General features: G+C 44.2%; 1 protein-coding gene across 1 annotated transcript in view; it reads left to right on the top strand.

The window, feature by feature from the left end:
• Window positions 1–21,033, top strand: part of EPGN (epithelial mitogen) — an 88,883-nt gene that overhangs the window by 33,579 nt on the left and 34,271 nt on the right. The gene's annotated exons all lie outside the window — the stretch shown is intronic.

Below are 21,033 nucleotides of genomic sequence, written 5' to 3'. Positions count from 1 at the left end.
TGTGGAGGTGCATTGAGTATCACCACGGCCCACTAATGCACATAACATTGCATTACTGTAATGCCACTTAGGCTGGCCATACTTTATACAGTTTTCTTGTACAACTTTCATTTAGATTTACCAAAACAATATAATATGAGGTTAAACCTAAACACTTTCAATTTGCATACAGTCAGGCAGGCCCTTGCACTACATAGTTGAAGGTAAATCTAAAAGAAATAGAATAAGAAAATTGTATAATGTATGTATGGCCAGCTTTAGATATGGCAGCTACTAAGTAATCATGTTCATAACTGTACATGAATATGTGCGTGCAACATCAAAACTTCTTAAAGCGGAACTAAATTCCACAGGCTGAAAAAGGGCACTTGTCTTAAAGTGCAAGTATGTACATTATACCCCACTTACCTGACAGAGAGCCTTTCTCCAGCAGTGACAGGTCCAACCTCTTCTCCCCACTTTGTTCCCCACTACAACCATCTACCCGCTGTTTTATCTAGGTCTTGTGAAGATCCTCTTCAGCCATTGGAAAGCCCTGACGAAGTAACTCTTGCACATGCATACAGAAGTTACCTTCTTCCTGTCACTTAGCTCTATTCTCAGCATGCAAAAATGACCTTTGTTGTACTGGTGCATGAGCATAGAGACAGAAAAATTGCAGGGGCAAGGAATTATAATGGCGACATATTTTGCTTGTCTTTTTTTCCCCCGAAAACTCTAGCTCTAAGCAATTTTTCACTGCAGGACTCTAGGTTCCACTTTAAGTTAGAAAGGAATGTGGTTTGACTTTTCTGAGTTAACATAACATACTTTACTTAAGTCATAACAGCAATGAAAAACTGGGCCATTTTAACCCTGACAAGGAAAACATTGCCAATATTTCTGACAAAGTAAACAGGTAAAATCAGAAAGGAGGTTGAGAACTTGTCCAATGACTTGAGGAATGTCAGGTCAGTGCTACTGTCCCCTGCACCCACTGAAGTAGTCCCTACAATCCCTCCTATTTGGAAGGCAGCCAATGACTTTCCACTTTAATACATATTCAGGAAGAAAAACACCATTTTATGTTTCCATCAGTCAGCGCCAGCTTAAGGTGCCCCTTCACTCTCATTTGCATTCTTAGTTTCCCTGGATGTGCTCAATTTCCTCATGGTAGATCTAAAAGATTTTGGCACCAATAATGAGTGATATACCTTCATATATGATAGGAAATAATTTAAATCCTAATTACATCCTTTTCACTTAGCACCTATTATGTTAAACATCATTTATTTTTGTAAGTTTTCATAGGTCAAAAAGGTGTAGACACATACCTTGAATTCTTTCTCTACAGAAGGAGGGTGTAATAAACTCTACCTGGAGTGACATAGCTGCAAAGTGATGACATATTTTGAATGCTGTACATTCAGTTAACTATATGCTGGTTTCACATTACTTCATTGTTAACTTTTAGGCTGGGTTCACGCTGATGTGAATTGGATGTGGGTTTTTTCCTGCATCCAATTTGCATGACAGGAAACTGTGACTGGCTCTCAATGGAGGCGGTTCACATATCTCCATGGAGGCCACAGAGCTGATTGCACAAGGGTCCTGTGCGTCTTTGGCTCCATTTTAGGGTCAAATTCCGGCAAAAATTCAGGCCTGATTCGTCCCTGAAAGGAAGAACAGGGATTTACCAGATCCCTGCTGTGAGCCACATCTGAAGACATTGTGAACCCAGCCTTAAAGCAGCTCAATCACAAAAAAAATTAAAAAAAGAAAAAAAAACATAAAAAGTAATAATACTTACCTATCCTACAGTCCATGCTTTCAATCTTTGCTCTTTTACAGAGCTGTGGTCGATAACAGAATCTTCAGGATCCAATAGTATATCAGATGCCTGCAAGAGAGTGATAGGACGCACAAGTTTTGAGGCAAATAAGAGAGATTCCTATCCATATGAGCTCACAATAAAAAGGAATAAAAAAAGGAAAACAAAGAATAAGTATAGTGCTATCCCTGGAGGAGCTGTTGGTAATTTAAGTCCACTGCTCTTGGTCTAGCCCTGTGTGGGACCCCACCCTCACATACACTACCATTTAGTACAAACGGTCAGATTTTCCGACAGAAAAGGTCCCATCGGATCTTGCTGTTGGAAAATCTGGGCTCTATTGGACTTTTTCTGTCGGAAATCCCGATGGAAAAGTTTGAAAGCTTGATCTAAAATTTTCCGACAACAAAATCCGATCGTACTTTTTCTGATCGTTTGTAGAGAATTCCGACGGACAAAGTGCCACGCATTCTCACCTCATTCCGAGCGATCAGATTTTCCGACAACTTTGTCCGACTGTGTGCAAGACAAGTTTGGCACAAAATCCGTCGGAAAAAATCCGATGGATTTTGTTGTCGGAATGTCTGACCATGTGTACAAAGCATTAGACAACTTTTTAAAAGATAAGCTGCCTGCATTGGCAGATCAAAACCGTAAAGTTTCAAAAGCATGTTGGCACATTAATGTCAGCCAGCATAAGCACACGAATAGCTGTGTAATTAAGTTTGCAGGGATGCTTATGGTAATTCTTATTGCAGCTTGCTCTGTAACCCCTAAGAGCCTAGACAATAGCTTTCCTTTAAATCCTATGGGACTCTTCACACCACTGCGTTATAGGTGTGATGCCTTTTGAAAAGTCCTGCATGCTGCATCTTTGGGGCACTTTTGAAAACCGAACACACCAAAAATGCAGCTCCGCATTGAAATTACTGGAAATCTCCATAAACCCATACCGTTCTTGCGTTTTTTGGTGTGTTTTTGAGTCACATGTCCATTTTTCACAGGTGCAGGCAACCTAGAAATGCACCAAAAACACAGAGGAAACATATCTCAGCTCTGGTTCACATTGAAAGGGTCCTAAGGGTGGATTAGATTTGTGCTAGTCTATTGGAAAACAACAGACAGTGCTACACAAAATTAGGCTGGGATATGATGAGAACAAGCAATGTGAAGCAATATGATGAGAGAGAGAGAGAGAGAGAGAGAGAGAGAGAGAGAGAGAGAGAGAGAGAGAGAGAGAGAGAGAGAGAGAGAGAGAGAGAGAGAGAGAGAGAGAGAGAGAGAGAGAGAGAGAGAGAGAGAGAGAGAGAGAGAGAGAGAGAGAGAGAGAGAGAGAGAGAGAGAGAGAGAGAGAGAGAGAGCTTTGAGCTTGAGGAGAGGTTATGGAGGTGTCAATAGTTCTTTCATTTGAGTGCACATACCAGAAGAGGCATTAAAGTGGTATTAAACCCAGAACAATGTTAAATGTGACAGCTGCATTCGTTTTTTTTGGGGGGGGACTTTTTTTCCTGTTTTTATCTGGAGATCCTGCCAGTAAGTGTTATTTTCAGCTAGATTTATAAGACCAAGCTGTCCAATAAAAGGGGCATTTAGGGAGTTGGGAACAATTAATTTAATACTGAAATGGGTGCCTACAACGATAAACTTTTTTTTTTTTTTCATTAAAGAAAAAGTTTATTTGCATGAATAAAACACAAAGAACATGGGCGCATAATTGACACAAATGAGTTATTACAAGCCAGGATAAAGCGTAGACATGTCAACATTGTTTACATGAACAATAACAGAGGTATTGCCTATGGAGAATCAGATTCCTCCAAAATAGGCCTAAATAGCCCTTGAAGGCTCGGTCATCATATAACACCTCAATTCAAACTATTCCCACTTATGTCCAATATATGAAAAGGGAACGAAGGTATAAAGAGTAATAGACTAAAGAAGAAGTAGGGTATAGTAAACATATAGAAGAAAGAAAGAAAGGAAGGAAGAAAGAGGGGGTGCCTATACCAAGAAGTAGAATAAGGTAACAAATCACTGGCTAACTAGTACATGAGACGTATAATCTGTAATCCCTAGGTTAGGATAGAAATATCTGAAGGATTCAGCCGAGACACAGGTCCAGCGTAGGCTACTAACTTTCACATGTGCATTCCTTCCTAACTTATCATGTCCCGATATGTCTGGGAGTATCTAAAGACAAACCACGGAGTCCAGGTCTTATGGTAGCGCTCCACTCGCTCGTTAGATTGAGCCGCTGTGTCCTCCATCTCACATATGAAGGAGACTCTGTTTAACCAGTCCTTCAAGGTGGGGGTGGCTTTAGATTTCCAGAAGAGTGGAATAAGGGAGTTGGCTGCATTCAACATGTGCCTCGTGAGAGAATGTTTATACTGTCTGAAAGACATGGTGGACACATGTAACATGCAGCAAGCAGCGTCTAACCCAAGTCTGGTCTCCGTGATCTGGATGATCAAATTCCTAACCCCTGTCCAGAATGGCTTCAGCAACTCACAGTTCCACCATATGTGGAACAGAGAGCCCCGCTCAGTGTCACATCTCCAGCACCTATCAGACGAATGCGGGTACCCACCGGTGAATTTTCACTGGGGTGGCATACCAATGAGTGAGTACCTTGTAGGCCGTTTCCTGCATTTTTGTGCTTAGAGAACATTTGTGTGAAAGAATGCAAGCCCTATACCACTGATCGTCAGAGATCGGTAGTCCCAGTTCCTGAATCCATCGCTCCCTGAGTCTATGGTCCTCCCGCGGACCCAATGATTGTAACCAGGCATAGGAAAGCGATGTGGTCTTCGGGATTGGTTCTCCCTTTGAACACACCGACTCAAAGTCTGTTAGGTCTCTCGAAAAGTGAGGCCTACGGTTAGTGGCATTTACGTAGCTGCGCAGTTGGAAGTACGTCCACATAGGCAAATGTGGCATGCTACAATCCAATTTGAGTTGAGCAAAGTCTTTCATCTTTTTGTTGAGGAAACAATTAGTCGCCAAAAGCGGTCTGCTCGGATTAGTCAGTGTGAGCAAAGGGTTACCCAAGCCCGGGGGAAAATCCGGGTTGTCTCGCATAGGGGTGAGGGGGCTCAAGGGAGAGGAGAATCCGAAATTTCTGGCTAGTTTATGGAATATGTTATGGGTAGTTCCAATGGTAGGGTGCGACAGTATGGCCGTAGGGCATTTAGCTTGTGGGATCCAGGGCAGGAATCTGAGGGGGGTTATGCTAGAGTCTTCCTCCAAGAGGACCCAGTCCTTGAGATGAGAATGACAATGCCAGTCAATAATACGTGCAATGTGTGTAGCGTAGTAGTAATATTTGTAGTCAGGGACACCCAGGCCCCCCTTGTCTTTGGGTCTGGTCAGTAGAGTCATCTTCAGTCAGGGCGGTTTATGGCCCCATATAAATTTCATCTGGAGCGAGTGTAGCGATTTAAAGAAACTCATGGGTATCTTAACAGGTAAAGTGCGCAACAAATATAGTACCTTTGGCAGGACGACCATCTTGCATATGGCAGTCCTGCCAAACCATGAGAAAAACCCCGAGACCCACCTCTGTAGATCCTGTGCTAGACTCTTAAGGAGGGGGGAAAAATTCTGCACAAACGTCGTTGACAGTCTTGGGGTTAACCAAATTCCCAGGTATTTAATGGCCGACTCGACCCAGTGGAAGGGACTGTTAACCTGAACCCTGGTCAGTGAATCTTGGGGGAGTGAGATATTCATTGCTTCAGATTTAGAATAATTTATTTTGAGATTAGATAGATATCCATAGTTAGCAAATTCTTTCAAAAGAGAGGGAATGGAGACGTGGGGGTCTGTCAGAAAGAACAACAGGTCGACGGCAAATGCCGCAATTTTGTAGTCCCTTCCTCCATTGAGGTGGAAGCCCCTAATGGATGGATTAGCTAGTACATGTCGTAAAAAGGGTTCAAGGGAAATAATGAAGAGTAGGGGCGACAAAGGGCACCCCTGTCTGGTGCCATTTTTAATATGCACTGTGTCCGACAATATCCCATTCACCCTGAGCCTGGCCTGAGGGGTTCTGATATAATGCCGAAATCCAGGCCATCATATTCGGACCCAGTCCTGTATGTTTGCACGTCTGTAGCATATAGTCCCAAGCTACTCGATCGAAGGCCTTCTCCGCGTCAGTTGACAGGAGAAAGCCCTCAATCTTTCGCTGGTGTGCCAGGTGGATCAGGTTCAGGGACTTCGTGACATTATCTTTGGCCTCTCTACCGGGCATGGATCCGGCCTGGACGGGTCCTATCAAATCATGAAGCAAGGGTCTCAATCTATTGGCTAAAATTTTCGCTATGAGTTTGACGTCGATATTCAAGAGGGAAATCGGCCTATAACTAGAACAGTTTAGAGGATCCTTCCCTTCCTTAGGTATGACTGTAATGAAGGCCGTCAGGAAGTCGTCAGAGGTCATTCCCTGGGTTGTCAGTGAATTCATAGCGTTCTTAAAGGGGGCAAGTAAAATGTCCAAGAAAGTCTTATAATATATAGCACTAAACCCGTTGGGTCCAGGGGACTTACCCGTTTTCAAGTCTCTAACAGCAATTTTAATTTCGGCGTCCTCTATGGGCCTATCCAATTGAATACGATCTTCTTCGCTTAACGCGGGGAAGTTAGCTGCCTCTAGGTAGGCCTGTATTGCCTGGGCACGATCACTCTGCATGTCAGGTGGTCTATGCATACGTGGGAGATTGTACAGGGTCGTATAGTAATTTTGGAAGTGTCGGGCAATATTCACAGCGTCGCAGTCAGTCTTCCCCCCTTTGCCTTTTATGCCCATAATGTGGTTGTAATTTGTCTGGGACCTCAGGGCTCTTGCTAAAATCTTGCCCGTCTTATCCCAGTGCTCGTAGTAAATCTTCTTTTTGAAAAATAGGAATCTCCTGGCGGTATTTGTTTCAGGGTCTTTCTGGCTTCGAGTAGTGCATTCGCCAAGTCAACGGTTAGGGAGTGTTTGTGGAGGGATTCTAAAGTGCGGATCTTAACAGTCAAGTCTGAGATTGCTTTGTCCCTCTCCCTTTTTTTTTTCCTGGCCCCCATACGGATCAGCTCGCCCCTAATGTGGCATTTGTGGGCTTCTCAAAGCGTAAGAGGGTTTATCTCGGGTGTATTGTTCAGCTGGAAGTATTCAGTCAGGGAGGTGACTAAATCAGGTAGGAGCGTCAGGTCTGTTAGCAACGACGAGTTCAGTCTCCATGTGTTGTGCCTGGTAGGGGGATCTGTCAGGTCTAATGACATGGAAATAGGTGCGTGATCCGAAATGGTTTGCAAACCTATGCGAGTATCGCGTAGCAATGGAAGGTCCCTCTGGGCTATAAAAATATAGTCGATTCTCGAGTGTCGATTGTGGGGAGCCGAGAAGAAGGAATAATCCCGCCCCTCTGGGTTTAAGTGGCGCCAGGTGTCTACTAGGTTCAATGAGTGTAGAAGCTTCTTAATGCTCTTTAGGACTTTATACGTGATAGCCGACTTGCCAGTGGATGTGTCTTCAGTCGGTATAAGAGGAACATTAAAATCTCCCCCCAGTATCAGTCTGCCGGAACTAAAGCTCAACAGCTCGTCAACCACTTTCCGGCAGAAAGTGAGCTGGGCCGAATTGGGGAAATAAACCATCGCCAGTGTCAGGGGGACTCCCCGGCATACCCCTGCGAGGAAAATAAATCTCCCCTCAGGGTCCACCAGTTTGCCCATCACCTTAAAGGCAGCGTCCCTGCTCACCAGTATCGAGACTCCTTTGGACTAGGTCCCGGGACTGGCAGCTTGGTGGGCCTCAACAAAGTAGGAGTCAGTAAGTCTTGGTATGTGGTTGATTTTAAAATGGGTCTCCTGGAGGAATACAAAACCAGGCCTACCTTTCCTGAGTTCCCTCAATAGAGTGGTTCTCTTCTCAGGAATGTTGAGCCCCTTAATGTTGTGAGAGATCACCGTGGGACCACGACCGACATCAGAATATGCCATGGTTCAGACTCAGGAATGCGCGGATGTCAGAACCTGTAAAAATAGCTCAGAAGTTATATCTGTAGGATTAAGACAGTAAGGAATCTCTAATTGGTTATATGCTAAGGTAAGGTAAAGAGAAGAGTAGAAAAGTAGCAGAAAGTAGGAGATGAGTATAGTATAGTATAGGTTACTCTCCCTTCAGACGGGTAAGCCGTCCCGGGGGTTAAAGTTAGTGTGAGAGAACGGGCCTCAAACGGACCCGCACTGGACACTATTGTGGGGTTCAGGGAGGCCCACCCCAGAGACAGCAGCAACCACCACGCAGAACACACCAGTCTAACAGTCTAGGTGCCTACGCGGTGTAGAGGTATAAAATTAAGTATCAACAATCAATCAAACTAGAGGAAGTACTCGACTATCCAAATAGGAGTCATCGAGCGTGGCCCATTCTATATTTATAAAAGGTGCTGAATAGTCTGTTAAACACCAACAAACGAAGAAAGCATATCAGAGAACCTTAACAAAAAGTTATAAGCAGTTACAGTGAGGAACAAATATAGCATCTGAACATCAGCAACCCCCTGAGACACTGGGCAGGTAGACCCCCCCAGGGCCCGACCAGCAGAGTATCACCACTACTACACGACCCCTTGCAATAATAAGCCGGCTCTAAGGACCGGCCTTCATCATACCGGGTTGAGACCATCCTCCTCCCGACCCAACCCCTACAGAGTCTTCCCGGGTAGCAAAACCGTCCCGAGTTGTGTCAAAAAATAGCTGTGTAGCCAATGGATCAGGAGAGCTGGGTAGGTGGGTAGCAGGCAAAGGGGCCTCTGGTGAGCACTTCACTCCCTGCCCTTTCCATAAGTTGGGTGCGTAGACAAGCACATGGGGGTCTCCCGACCAGTTATCCCAAGGGGTCCATGTAGGTAGAAGGTAGGATTTAACCGGCAGTCTTTCGATCCAATGTAAATAAAGCAAGCCGGACCCCCTCTGGTCTCTTGAATAGTGGGGGGGGGGGGGGGTAAAATAAAAGAGGAAATAAAATGAAAAATTAGAAACACACACCCCCTCCCCCCAGTCAATGGGAGAATCCGAGTTACACTGTAGTGGGAGCTGAAGATGTTCCAGAAGCAAAGGTAGAAGCATGTAAAAGGGGAAAAGTGTGGAAAAAAGAGAAAAAACAAAAACAAAAACAAAACCCCCAGACATGCAAAGGTATTACAGAACGTCTAAGCTTCCAACAGAATCCTGGAGGAGTGAGGACGGTTTTGGGGAGTGCCCCTTGGTGATGAGTCGGTACGGCCTTGTCTCCGTTTCTTGGTGGAGTGTTTCTCAGGTGATGCCAGTGGGGAAAAAGGTGGGGTCCTATCTTTGGGTGGCAGTGAAAACTCCCGATACCAGTCAGGTAAGGCTCAATCTGGAGGGCTGTACAGAACTCCGGGAGGTCTACAGGTGTGCGCAGATGTGCTGCTTGCCACCATGGTTGACCAACAGGGCGAAGGGGAAGTGCCAGGAATAACGCAGCTCTTTCTTCCTTAATTTATCCAACAAGGGCCGCAGCGCCCTGTGGTTTTTCAGGGTAATTTGGGAGAGATCCTGAAAAAGTTTGATGCTTTCCCCATTGAAAACAATCTGGTCTTCCCTGCGTGCCCGTGACATGATGTCTTCTTTAAGGGCAAAGCTCTGGAGACAGCATATTATATCACAAGGGGGGTAAAGTGTCTGGGCCTCTCATCCTGAGTGCCCTGTGTGCTCTGACGAAATCTATGGCAGTCTCTTCTGGCCGCTCAAGAAGGGAATTGAAGACCCTCTGCAGGACTGAGGTGATCCGGTCCGCCATAACCGATTCCGGTATGCCGCGTACCCTGATATTGTCACGTCTCCCCCTATTGTCTAGGTCTTCCAAATGCCTGTTAATTTCAATGAAATGGAGGGAGTGCGTGGCAACCGCTTCGTCCAGTCTATTAATGGATCTGTCCCTCAGCTTCCCCGCTGCCTCCGTGGCTGCCATCTTCTCTTGTAGGACAAGGAAGCTAGTCTTTAGGTCAGTGATGGAGGTGGAGAACGAGGCTTTGATATCAGCAGCGAAGCATGACATATCCTCATAGGTAAGAGGGTGGGTAGAGCGGGTGCTTCTCCTACCGTTAACCTCCGCGGCCGACTGTGAATCCTCACTGTAATCATCCTCCGCATGGCCCGGCGCCATCTTGCCTCCCTCCACCACCTTCAGTGCTGAGGCCTGGGTTTTGAAAAGATCCGAGATGTTTCTCCCGGTGCTGACAGCCTGGGAGCGGCGGGATCGAGTCTGGAGTAGCTGCTTGTTCTGTTTGCTCATCTTAGGTCGTTCGTCTGTGAAAACAGACGGGCTTGGGCCACTTTGTCGACGGAGCTCCTCTGTTAAGCTGCCATCTCCGTTGCACGCCAAGCCACACCCTCCAACGATAAGCTTTTATTGATTTATATAATACATTTATTTCAAAAGGAAAAAAATAATTTGCTGTCTGCTTAAAAAGTGTTAGCTGGAGTTTAGCTTTAATTTGTTAGTCAAGTCTATCTAAATCTGCTATACTTGGAACACTACCCCTTTCCCAGGTTTATAATGCAGCTGTCTAAGGGTATCTCCATTGATCGTCTACCTTAAAGGGGAGAGCCAGCCGGGAAAAAAAAAAATGTAAAAGTCAGCAGCTACAAACACTGTAGCTGCTGACTTTTAATAAGTACACTCACCTGTCCTGGGTGCCCGCGATGTCAGCCGCCCGAGGCTGACCATCACTCGGCTCTCGGGTCCCGGCACCACCATTCCAACTAAGGGGAACAGGCAGTGGAGCCTTGCGGCTTCACTGCCCATTTCCTACTGTGCATGCACGAGTCGTGTAGCGCTTTGTGAATGGGGCGCGCTGTGTTCTGGGACACACACAGTTCCCAGAACACACCGCAGCCCATTCACTAGAAGACAACGTGAGGAGGAGAAGACAGAAGATCACAGTGGAATAGGAAGAGGCAGATTAGGACGATCTGCCTAGCAACAGGCATTTCTGGTAAGTTAAAAATGTGTTTATTTATTTTTTCCTTCAAGTTTTTCTGAACATTTTTAGGCAATTTTTTATTTTTTTGACTGTCTCTCCACTTTAAGACAGGAAGAAAGACACTGGCTGGATCAATAGATGAAATAAAGTTAAAAAAAAACTAAAAAAAAATGAATGCAGCCACCACATATAAGGATTGGTAAACTGAAATATAGTACATTTTATTTTTGGGTTTAATACCATTTTAATTACTGGAGCAGGAACAGGGACCTGTTGCCCTGTCACCTATATTTGAAAGCCAATGTAGCATTAGTGTTGGGGACACCTACAAAGTGTGTAAGTAAGTTTTTTATGGGTAGTCACCATGTTCATTGTTGTGTTTTTGGTGTAAATATACATTTAGTTTCAGGCCAATACAGAGGAGCCACAACTCATGCCCAATTAATTACTAGTACTAGCTGAACCACCCTTAGCTTGTGGTTCAATAATAATATGGTTTAGGTTTGGATTTAGGTTAGGGTGACCAGACATCCCCGGTTTCCGAGGACAGTGCCCAAATTGAGTACACTGTCCCCGGACCAAGTCTGTCCCCGGTTTTGTCCCTGGATTGGATTTGTACAGAGGATGGGGCAATTTCAAAAACATGAAAAAAAATGTAATAAAAATTCTGAATTACTAACCCCCGCTCCGCCGCTCCTACTAGCTTAGGGGGATGTATTTTTTCCCATTATCTGTGCCCCTTTGTGATGATCCTGTGCTGGTTGGAGCGGAGGGAATATTTTTTTTAGTATCGGGTCCATGTTCTTCTGCCTTGGCTCAAGTCCCGGCCAGCTGCCTATCTCCTTGCCTTCCCTGGGAGAGTGATCTTCCTCCTCTCCTAACCCAGTAGTAGCCGGGGCCTGGAGAGTAAGACTTCACAGGCTGTGAGGTGGGCGGCAGCGGTGATGGGCAGGGAGTCGCTGATTGCTGCCATTACTAGGAAAAAAAAAATATGTCCCTGGATTTCATTTTAAAAATCTGGTCACCTTAATTTAGGTAGGTAGATCTAGCAGGATATCAAGCTTCACTGTTATGGCCTTGCTACTCAGATCTATGCTACCTGCCTCGAACTCTGCCTTTATTTGCAAACAAGCTCTGGGATTACAATTCTGTTCATACCGTGTTCTGCAAAATAAGTCAATAATGATCTAATTCAGTATGTGGGATAAACTGAAAGGATTAAATCAGAACAAAAGTAGTAAAGTAACAGTGTACGTACTTAAATGATGTGCTTGTCTGATAACTCTAAATGATGTTTCATCCAAGGCCCTTTGTCAGCATGACCTTTACGTTTGCTGACAGGAAAAACGTAACATCATAGAGACAACTCCCTTGCTGTCTGGAATGAGTAAGTGAGTGGATAAGAGGTTTTAACTTTTGGAGAGAATCGTCTAAGTATTACCTCTTAATGTAACAACTGCCTGTCCATGAGTGACAGTAGATTGGAACAGCTAGTAATCAGCCTGTTAAAGCTAAACTCCAAGAAAACAATTAAATACACATTTAAAAAACATGAGTTGTTTTACCTGCCAAAGGACTTGTATTTCATTCCATCCAGTCATGCCATTCACGCAGTCCTTCTAGGCACCACAGCTAGACTTGTGACCTGACTTTTCTCTGTTAAAGTTAAAGCGGAGGTCCACCCTAAAGTGGACCTTCCGCTCATCGGAATCCTCCCCCCCTCCGGCGCCACAATTGGCACCTTTCAGGGGGGAGGGGGGTTCAGGTACCTGTACAGTACAGGTATCTGCACCCACTTCCTGGATCGCTCTCTGCGGAAAGGGGCGTAGATTACGCCCCTTTCCGAAAGTCCCCCGCTGCGTGCTGGGAAACACACAGATCCCAGAGGCAGCGGGTCCATCCTCATTGCGCAGCGCGACTCGCGCATGCGCAGTAGGGAACCGGGAAATGAAACCGAAAGGCTCCACTCCCTGTTTTCCATACCCAAGATGGCGGCGGCAGCACCCGAGAGACGATCGAGAGATCGGCTTCGGGTGCCGACATCGCGGGCGCGCTGGACAGGTAAGTGCCACTATTTTAAAAGTCAGCAGCTGCAGTATTTGTAGCTGCTGGCTTTAAAAAAAAAAAAAAACGCGCATTCCCGGCGGACTCCCGCTTTAAGCAACAAAGCTGGGCCACTGTCCTTCCTCACAGTGAAGAAGCAGTAAAAGTCTAATGAGGTCTCCACTCTTTACAGAGTTCTCCTGTTAGAATGTTCTTTGTCAGTGTGACCGGATTTAAGTACTTCCCATCCCTCTTACACCTGGTCAACCAAAGGCTTAAAGTGCTTGTAAATTTGTACATTCCCCTAAGTAGGACTTTTTTGGCCCTCTTACAACAACAAAAATATGTAAATTTGAAATATATATATTTTTTTATTGATACGGAATCCAAAAATTATAAAAGCATATATATATTCTAGGGGTGTGCTGGCATCTATAAGGCAAAATATAAAAATAAGAACGCAGTCCTTCTGGGTACCACAGCTAGCATTGTGACCTGACTTTTCTCTGTTGAAATTAAGCACCAAGGCTGGGTAACTGCCCTTCCTCACAGTGAACAAGCAGCAAGAGACAAATGAGGTCTCTACTCTTTATAGAGACCACCTGTTAAAATATTCTTTGTTATTGTGAATAGCCCCAAGCACTTCCCATCATGCCCTGTACATACGACCGGTTTTCCCGTCGGAATAAACTCTGAAGGTTTTTCCGATGGATTTCCGACAGAATTCCGCTAAAACTGTCTTGTGTACACGCGCTCACACCAAAGTCCGACCGTCAAAGAACATGGTGACATATTTGGGAGTGAGAGTTTCACCACGAGTGGGCGACTTTATGTCTCTGAATCGTCTCCCCCTGCTGGCCAGGGTTAAGGTGCAGCTGGAGGCTTGGAAGCATCTGCCGCTGTCCCTTATTGGTAGGGTTAACCTGCTCAAAATGAAGGTTCTGACTGTATTCCTTTATCTTTTACGTAATTCTCCTATTTGGATTCCCTGCTCATTTTTTCGGAGGGTTAATAGTCTTTTTGGATCCTTTTTATGGGCTGCTACGCACCCCCGTATAGGTCTCAGGGTTTTGCAGGAGCCGTGGGGTCAAGGTGGCTTGGCATTGCCGGATCTTTTTAAATATTATCTGGCTGGGCAAATGGTAGTCGCCAGACGGTGGCTGACAGGGGAGGACGGGGATTCGGCAAATGTACTGGAGGCGGCTCTTTTGGGCTCATATGAGAGCCTGTCCCATTTGGTGTATAGAGGTCCAGGGGTTTCACGAGCGCTGACGGCCTCTATGCGGGCAACGATCCGGGCCTGGGGAAAAGCGCAGAACTTAATGAAACAGCCAGAAGGGAGTTGGTCTCCTGACACTCATCTATGGTTCAATCCTAAATTGTCCCATTTTGGGGACATACCGGATCCGGTGATATGGGCCAGGGTAGGTGTTAAACAGCTTAAGCATGTGGTGGGAGGGGGGCAGCTTTTGACGTTTGATCAGCTTAAGGTGCAACATGATCTTCCCAATTGGTATTTTTTTCGGTACCTACAGTTGCGGCACGCTTTTCTCTCTCAGTTCGGTCCTGGGACTTTACAGTTGGGAGTGTCACCTCTGGAAATTGTGCTGCGGACAGAGGACCTGAAAAAGCCTCTGTCCGTTGTGTACAAAATGTTGTTCTCGGACAGGCCAAAACCTATCCAACAATGTAGAGAAGTTTGGAGTGCCTTGGTACCTGACTTTGGAGGGGAGGATTGGGACGACATGTGGGGATACACGTTCCAGACCCTAGTGTCGGCTAGAGACAGACTTATCCAGTTTAAAATCCTACATAGAGTATACTACACCCCTGCCAGACTGGCTAGAATTTACGGTACGGGGACGGGGGGATGTTGGCGTTGCACAGCTGACCGGGCTGATTTTGACCATGTGTTTTGGCGGTGCCCGCGGATTGAGGAGTTCTGGAGGGGAGTGACACAGGTTATGCAATCTGTCCTTTCGGTGCCGATTCCAGTCACAGTTGCGGTATGTTTGCTCGGATTGGTGGAGGAGTTGGCACCTCGAAAGGCGCAGAGGACTCTGATTTCTCTGGCGTTGTTTTATGCCTGCAAATCTATCCTGCTATGTTGGAAGAAACCTGAACCTCCTACAGTTTCTTATTGGAAAGGTTTAATTAATAAAGCTTTACCGTTCTATAAAGCCACTTATCTCAGCAGAGGGTGTCCTAACAAATTTGAGAGGGTGTGGAGGTGTTGGCTTGATGCCGCAGACACTGTGAATTGATCGCTAGGTGGGTGGTGTACTCCTTGTGTGTCGGGCGAGGGGCGGGATGGGGAGGGGCTACCCCTTTGGGTTGGCTTGCATCCCCATCTTGGGTAGTTAAATACTCAGTAACGGTACAAACTATGTGTTTATCTGTGTGATGCTGTCGATGATCACAGACTGAGCTTCAGAAGGGGAATGGAGGGCTGCACGGGAGGGAGTTTTGTCGGGCGGGGGGAGGGAATGGTTGGGAAGGGCAGGGGGGGGGAGGTTATGTTTGTTTGTATGTTTGTATGTTATTAATGTGTTGAAAAACTTTCAATAAAAAAAAAAAAAAAAAAAAAAAGAACATGGTGACGTACAACACATACGATGGGACTAGAAAAAGGAAGTTCAATAGGCAGTAGCCAATGGCTTCCGTCTCGTACTTGCTTCAGAGCATGCGCTGTTTTTGTCCCATCGGAACAGTATACAGACGAGCGGTTTTCCCAATAGCAATTGGTTCCATTGGAAATATTTAGAACAGGTTCTATTCATTCAGAATTTTTGACATAAAAAGTCAGATGGGTCATACACACGATCGGAATATACGATGAAAAGCTCCCGTCTGACTTTTCTGTCAGACATTCCACTCGTGTTTACGCGGCATCACTCCTACACCTGGTCAATCAGAAGCTTAAAGGCTGAAGGTTTTTTTATCTTCATGCACTCCCCACAGCCCCCCTAATACTCAGCTGAATCCCCACTCAGTCCAGCAATATGCACGAGAGCCTCGGCTGTTCTGGGATATCCTTTCCTCATTGGCTGATCAATCATAGCCAGTGAACCAATGAGGAGAGAACAGGGGATGGGGTCAAGACACGGCTCTATGTTTTTCTATGAACCCATAGAGCAGGGCTCAGGAGCGACCATGCACCTATGCCCCCCATAGCAAGAAGCTTGTTATGGGGGGGGCACTAGTCAAGGAGGAGGAGCCAGGAGCACCTGCAGGGGACCTGAGAGGATCTGGGCTGCCCTGTGCAAAACCCCTACTCAGGTAAGTATCATGCCCTGTAAACACAGTCAGACATTCTGACAACAAAATCCGTCAGATTTTTTCCGACAGATTTCTGCCCAAACTTGTCTTGCATATTGGCTACTACTGGGTTAGGAGAGGAGGAAGATCACTCCGCCAGGGAAGGCAAGGAGATAAGCAGGTAGGCAGTTGGCCGGGACTTGAGCCAAGGCAGAAGAACATACAAAAAAAATACACACAGTCGCACAAAGTTGTCGGAAAATCCGAACGTTCAGAACGATGTGACGTAATACACGTATGACCGGACTATAAAGAGGCCAGTAGCCAATAGCTTTCGTCTCGTAATTTATTCTGAGCATGTGTGGCACTTTGTGCATCGGAATTGTCTACACACGATCGGAATTTAAACAATAGGATTTTGTTGTCGGAAAATTTTAGATCCAGATCTCAAACTTTGTGTGTCGGAAAAATTTAGATGGAGCCCACACACGATCGGAATTTCCAACAACACAGTCCGTGTCAACAGGGCATAACGTGTGTAATTTTTTTTGTTTAAAGCCAAACTTTTAATATCACTTTAAGGCAGAAATACTTTTCAGTTGAAAAAGGTTAAATAATTTGAAATGAACAAGCTAAACGTGTAATCTTGGTTTTACAAATAAAACCTTTAATGTACGTTAAGAGTTTTTCAGAGAACTAAATGTTGGCCAAAAAGTCACCTAAAGCAGCCTCCTGGAAACTCTAGCCCATGTTTTATTCCTTAAAGTGTAACTTCACTTTTGTTGAGAAAAAAACATTCCCCTCTGGGTGATCTACTGTATATATATTGCAAGGATTTTAAAAAACTTTGTTGCAGATTCCTTCCTTCTGTTATTCTGAAGAAATAGCTGTTTGTCTGTGTTCACATTCAAAGTAAATCTGTATCAGAGTATTTTTTTTAATTTTCAATCAGCTGCTGCACTTGCAGGGCTCTAATGAGGAAAGCTGGGTCTGCATCCCTTTAAATGTGATTTTGTGGTCAGGGCACTCTTCCTTCCTTCTTATTTAGGGCTTGTTGGATATAGGGGTGTTATTCTCTTTAGCCTCTGCCTCTTTTTTTTCTTTTGTCTTTCCCTTGCTATCTGGGAGTCTGGACTTAAGGCAGGTCAGACACATTTTTTTGTCCAATGTCCAGTGTCAGGTGTGCAGACAATGCAGGGGGTTTTCTCTATGGATTTTAATGAATTTGTTGGTTGTCCTGTGGACAAGTCTGCACACCCTACTGCTTTTTCTGATTTTGCCACACCATTATGAGGTGGTTCTCCTTCCATCCCATTCTTTTTTCTCCCCTTTGCTTGTCACTATTACTGTTTTACGGTGGTTTGTTGAGGGTAGTCTCTTGACCATCCATTAGGAGTATTATGCTAGATAGTTCTCTAAAGCCAACCATAGATGATATGATAATTGTTTGGTTCCCCCATCAACACTAACTGTGTTGATGGGGGAATGCTTGCCACAGGGCTATCTGCAGGGGAAAAGGAATGCTGGGAGTTATTCCTGCCAGGAGAGCAAAGTCATTATTTCTAGCAGCTATAGCCACTGGCAATAATCACATCCTAAAAAATTGACATGCTGATTGTACCCAAGTTGATTGATAGATCGACACGAGTACAATCAGCCTGCCCATACCTGGTTCAAATCTCATCCGGTCCCTTCTGAACTGTCTATGATTGGCTTAACTTTCTTATCTCAAATGAGATTGCATGATTGATAGACTTCTAGATATCCCTACCCCTTTTTGGAGCCTTTCTTCTCTGATGCCTAGAGTCAGAAATATATGGCTTGGGCTTTTGTTATCTTTAGACTGCTGGCCTTATATTGTGGACTGGTTGTTCAAATTTTCCACCAAGGGATCTGGGTTTGAGACTGGGAAACCTCCCAGTATTTTCCCTATGTTGATAATATCTGTTGGTATACTCTTCTCTTTTAAGTAGTAATATGTTTCAGCTGTGAGTATTGCTTGATCCATGGATTCTGCTGATGTGGACTTAGTGTCCTTCAAAGTACTCATTCCCCTTGACAGTGAGTGCTAGGCATTCCCGTTGCTCAAATATTCTGTGATCTCCCCTGGGTCATTAGCAGTTCTTTTGCCTTGTAGGGAACGTTACTGGTTGTTGCAGAAATTAGATCTGTCAGTGGCTTTTGTGCACCCCTCAGTTGGATTGCTTTTGGTCTCAAAATTCTAAGAATCAGTAAATTTCTATGTCTCTTAAGGGATAATAAAGAAAATACAATTTTTATACTTATGATAAATTATTTTTCTTCTACATTGTACATTGAGGGACACAATAATTGTCCAAATACAAGTGGTACCCCTTTCTGACTAAGGGTGACACCAAGTCCCACACAATCTTACCAGCGCTCCCTATGTAGTCTGGGCAGTTCTCTGGCTCTACGTGACTATCTTTTCCCTCGTAAACCATAAAACTATATGTGTAGCCTGTTGCCCTTTCGCAAAATGTATACATCTTGACCCCATATCTGGCACGCTTGCTGGGAAGATACTGTTTGATAGACAAGCAGCCAGAAAACTTAATCAAGGACTCATTAACGCAGACAACTTGATCGGGAGTAAACAAGGCTGCAAACTGCTGATTGAAGTAGTTTACGAGGGCCCGAATTTTGTAGAGCCGATCAAATCTAGGGTCACCTCGAGGACGACAAAGTGCATTATCATTAATTTGCATGAACCACAATATCTGCTTGTATCGTGTCCCTTATATGGAGGCAGAGAACACGGGCATATGGTGAATTGGTTCAGTGGACCAATATGACTGCAACTCAATCTTTTTAGTTATGCCCATGAGGAGGGATAGGCCCAGGAAGTTCTTAAATTCGGAAACGGTAATAGGTTTCCAATCTCTGGCAAGGGTCAACTGGAGATTAGAGGCGATGGATTGACCAGCATACAAATTGCTTTGGTCCACAATAGATCTATGGAGAGCTTCCGTGAAAAACAGCAAATAAAAATCAAGTGACGTAAAATCAACTGTTTCCACCTGAATTCCTGGTTGGCCAGTGAATGGGGGAAGTACGGGTGCTGCAGAAGTGGTGGGCTCCCAATTTGGATTGGCAAATGCAGCAGGAAGGGCACTATGGGCTCGACGGGTCTGTGCTTGTCTTCTTGGTGGCTGCTGGACACTACTCGTGCTAGCCACCTCACCAGCTTGAACTGCACTTATGAGACTCGCCACGTCACCAAGTGTTACTGCAGTGCTGACATCCATTAGCTGACATCTGTTGTATTTATTTGATAAAAGGTAATAGCTTCTGATGAAAATAACTGTTCTGTGACTCATATGCTGTATGGTACTTATACTAGTCATTACTATGCAGTAGTGTGCTACCATGGAGTCAGATAATGGTAGCTTCCATCATCTTTTGGGACAGAAGCTCAGCTTTTTGATAAACCATGCTTTTTGGTAAATTCTATTTCCCCCCTTCGTTTTTACAAGCTATTATTTTTTTAATAATTTTCAATATGTACAGTAGTAAATCTTAATTTTACTTAAAAATGTTTATTACAAGTTGGATCTATGACTTATCTGCTATTTCAATCCAATGAAGTCATTGTCACCTCTGTTAGGAGAGTGCATATGCATTATGTCAGCGACTCAGGTCTATTTTTAGCATGGCAGATACTAATAGGTCTCAACTTGCTGGTAAATATTACTTTCTTATATCCAATACTGCATATTTATTTGATTTAGACATGTGCAAAAGGAAAAAATTTGTTTAGTTTCGTTTCGTTTTAATTCGTTAATTTATTAATTTCGTTTAGTTATATTCGTTAACTTCCTTAAATTCTTTTTCGGATTTCGTTTAGTTTTCTACCGAATTCGAAAAATCGGCAACATTCGAAAATATTTCAACCACATTCGAAAATATTTTGTGACCCGACTTTAGGGCCATGTATCTCGGGGTCACTTGGTGCTAAAAAACCCAAATTTGGATATGTTGTAGTGCTAGTACTATTGTGTTTGTATACCAAATTTGGGGTTTCTAGCTATAAGTGACCCCGAGATATGTGGCCCCAAAATCGGGTTGCAAAATGTTATTAGTTAATAGAGCAGAGAATGACATTTTGCGACCCGATTTTTGGGCCACATATCTCGGGGTCACTTATAGCTAGAAACCCCAAATTTGGTATGTAAACACAATAATACTAGCACTACAACATATCCAAATTTGAAGTGTCTAGCATCAAGTGACCCCGAGATACATGGCCCTAAAGTCGGGTCACAAAATATTTTCGAATGCGGTTGAAATAATTTCGAATCATGTCGAATTCATTCGTTATATTTCTTTCGTATTCGTTGTAATTTGTTATTTTTTATGCGGACATTCGGATGCATCCGAATGTCCGAAAGATGCAAAATTCGGCCGAATTTCGATTCATTACGAAACGAATTGCACAAGCCTAATTTGATTCAGGGAAATATTTTAGTACTGCATATGACAAAATACTTTAAAGTATATCCCTTAGATTATTTTTAAAGCTGCATTTTATGTGGTGTATAAGCTGCAAAGTCAAAATGATACAAAATTGTGAAAAAGTAATTGAATAACCTGTTTTTACTGACAAACCTGTTTTTGATTTTATCTGGAATCCAAGTACTATCATTATAAGGATAGAACACAAGAAATAGTATTCAGTACCTACTGTATCTTTTGTAATTTTACCTGTACATAGTTTGAAATATTGGCTGTCCCAGAAACTCTATTGCTGTGATAGGACTGATAGATCGTATAGGTGCTCAGAAAACACTTTCTGGACAGGACTGACACTTTATGGTCATTACGTGGAAGGAATGAGTCCTCTGATAAAGACAGAGAATGCCATGAACACAAATTACTCAATTTTGCATGATGAAATATATAGGG

The sequence above is a fragment of the Lithobates pipiens genome, unplaced genomic scaffold (assembly GCF_037356315.1).
Source record: "Lithobates pipiens isolate NorthernLeopardFrog02 unplaced genomic scaffold, aLitPip1_a1.2 Scaffold_13, whole genome shotgun sequence".
Classification (NCBI taxonomy): domain Eukaryota; kingdom Metazoa; phylum Chordata; class Amphibia; order Anura; family Ranidae; genus Lithobates; species Lithobates pipiens.
This window is presented reverse-complemented; position numbering and strand designations above follow the sequence as displayed.